The sequence below is a fragment of the Cryptomeria japonica genome, chromosome 7, assembly GCF_030272615.1.
Source record: "Cryptomeria japonica chromosome 7, Sugi_1.0, whole genome shotgun sequence".
Taxonomy (NCBI): domain Eukaryota; kingdom Viridiplantae; phylum Streptophyta; class Pinopsida; order Cupressales; family Cupressaceae; genus Cryptomeria; species Cryptomeria japonica.
In genome coordinates, this window is record NC_081411.1 from 259,274,490 (window position 1) to 259,277,641 (window position 3,152).

Here is a 3,152-nt window from a genome sequence, read left to right on the forward strand (position 1 = left end):
GAAACCAAGTTGATAAAATAAAGCACTCCAAAAAGGAGGGAAATGGAGGGAAATCAAACTTCCAAACTGTAGCTTTGTCATCCAGACCTATTTCCAAGCCTAAATAGACAAAAGCGCGTACGGGGTACCTATGGTATAAAAAGTGCGTACGAGGTACTTATGGTGTAAGAAACGTATAAGTTGGTACTTATGGTGTAAAAAGCGCATACACATTTTTTTACTATAAATAGCGCGTACGGGCTAAGTTTGTTTAAATTTTGGGAGTGTGTATAATATGCTATTGTATATATATAATATATGTATATAAATATAATATATAATTTATATATAATATTAAAAATAAAAAATATATAATATATTAAATATATATACACACATATGTGTGTATGTATGTGTATTGTCTCCCTGTCTCCCCCTCTCAAGCGCATACAAGGTCTGTCTCTGTCTCTCTGTCTCTCTGTCTCCCTCCCTCTCCCTCTCTCCCCATCTCCCTTCCTCCATACCCTCTCTCTCTCTCTCTCTCTCTCTCTCTCTCTCTCTCTCTCTCTCTCTCTCTCTCTCTCTCTCTCTCTCTCTCTCTCTCTCTCTCTCTCTCTCTCTCCATTCCCTCTCTCTTCCTCTCCCTCCAATATATCTTCTTTTTATTTGCATATATAAAGTGATAAGAAGATTGACACGGTGGTCGGGTTTTTTCTTTTTTTTAAAGAAGATAGAATATAAAGTAGAACATTTGAAGAAAATAAATGTGCTGGTTTCTTTGGATCATGTGGATGTATTGGTTGGATAATATTTATGGGTTGTATGGTGTACTAAGGGGTCATATGGTGTATTATGACCCCTTAGGACTCCATATGGTGTCCTAAAGGGTCATATGGTATTCTATGACCCCTTAGGATACCATATGACCCCTTACATGTCATTAGAGATCATATTGTTTCCTAAGAGGTCATATGGTGTCCTATGACCCCTTAGGACACCATATGACCCCTTAACACACCATACGACCCATAACGACACTATATGGTGTCCTAAGGGGTCATATGATGCCATATGACCCCTCAAGACACCATACAACCCATAACAATGCCATATGGTGTCCTAAAGGGTCATTTGGTGTTTTATGACAGCTTAGGACACTATTTGGCATCATTATAGGTCCTATGGTGTGCTAAGGGATCATATAGTGTCCTATGACCCCTTATGATACCATATGACCCCTTAGATGTTGTTAGGGGTCATATTATGTTCTAAGGGTCATATGGTGTCCTATGACCCAGTAGGACACCATATGGTATCGTTATGTATCTTATGTTGTCGTATGACTGCTAGGACACCTTATGACCACTTAGGACACCATATGGTGTCATTAGGGGTCATATGGTGTCCTAAGGGGTCATATGGTCTCCTACGACCCCTTAGGATTCCATATGGTGTCATTATGGGTCGTATGGTGTCCTAAGAGGTCATATAGTGTTTTATGACCCCTTAGGACACCATTTGGTGTCATTATGCATTGTATGGTGTGCTAAGGGGTCATATGGTGTCTTATGACCTCTTACGTGTCGTTATGGGTCATATGGTATTCTATGATCCCTTAGGACTCCATATGTTGTCGTTATGGGTCGTATGGTGTCCTAAGGGGTCATATGGTATTCTATGACCTCTTAGGACACCATATGATCCCTTAGGACTCTATATGGTGTCGTTATGGTTTGTATGGTGTCCTAAGGGGTCATATGGTATTCTATGACCTCTTAGGACACCATATGATCCCTTAGGTGTCATTAGAGGTCATATTGTTTCTTAAGAGGTCATATGGTGTTCTATGACCCCTTCGAACACCATATGACCCCTTAAGACACCATACAACCCATAACGATATCATATGGTGTCCTAAGGGGTCATAGGCTGCCATATGACCCCTCAAGATACCATACGACCCATAACAACACCATGTGATGCCCTAAAGGGTCATATGGTGTTCTATGACCCCTTACAATACTATTTGGCATCATTATAGGTCGTATGGTGTTCTAATGAATCATATAGTGCCATATGACCCCTTAAATGTTGTTAGGGGTCATATTGTGTTCTAAGGGTCATATGGTTTCCTATGAGCTATTAGGACACCATATGGTATCGTTATGTGTCTTATGTTGTTGTATGACCCCTAGGACACCTTATGACCACTTAGGACACCATATGGTGTCCTTAGGGGTCATATGGTCTCCTACAACCCCTTAGGACACTATTTGACCCCTTAGGACTCCATATGGTGTCATTATGGGTCGTATGGTGTCCTAAGCAGTCATATAGTGTTTTATGACCCCTTAAGACACCATTTGGTGTCTTTATGGGTTGTATGGTGTGCTAAGGGGTCATATGGTGTCTTATAACCCCTTAGGACTCCATATGACCTCTTATGTGTCGTTATGCGTCATATGGTGTTCTAATGGGTCATATGGTATTCTATGATCCCTTAGGACTCCATATGGTGTCATTATGGGTCGTATGGTGTCCTAAAGGGTCATATGGTATTCTATGACCTCCTAGGACACCATATGATCCCTTAGGTGTCATTAGAGGTCATATTGTTTCCTAAGAGATCATATGGTGTCCTATGATCCCTTAGTACACCATATGACCCCTTAAGACACCATACGATCCATAACGACATCATATGGTGTCCTAAGGGGTCATAGGATGCCATATGACCCCTTAGGATACCATACAACCCATAACACCACCATATGGTGCCCAAAAGGGTCATATCATGTTCTATGACCCCTTAGGACACTATTTGGCATCATTATAGGTCCTATGGTATTCTAAGGGATCATATAGTGTCCTATGACCCCTAAGATGTTGTTAGGGGTCGTATTGCATTCTAAGGGTCATATCGTTATGTGTCTTATGGTGTGGTATGACCACTTAGGACACCATATGGTGTCATTAGGGGTCATATGGTGTCCTAAGGGGTCATATGGTCTCCTATAACCCCTTAGGACACTATTTGACCCCTTATGACTCCATATAGTGTCGTTATCAGTTGTATGGTGTCCTAAGAGGTCTATAGTATTTTATGACCCCTTAGGATAGCTTTTGGTGTCATTACAGGTCGTATGGTGTGCTAAGGGGTCATATGGTGTCTT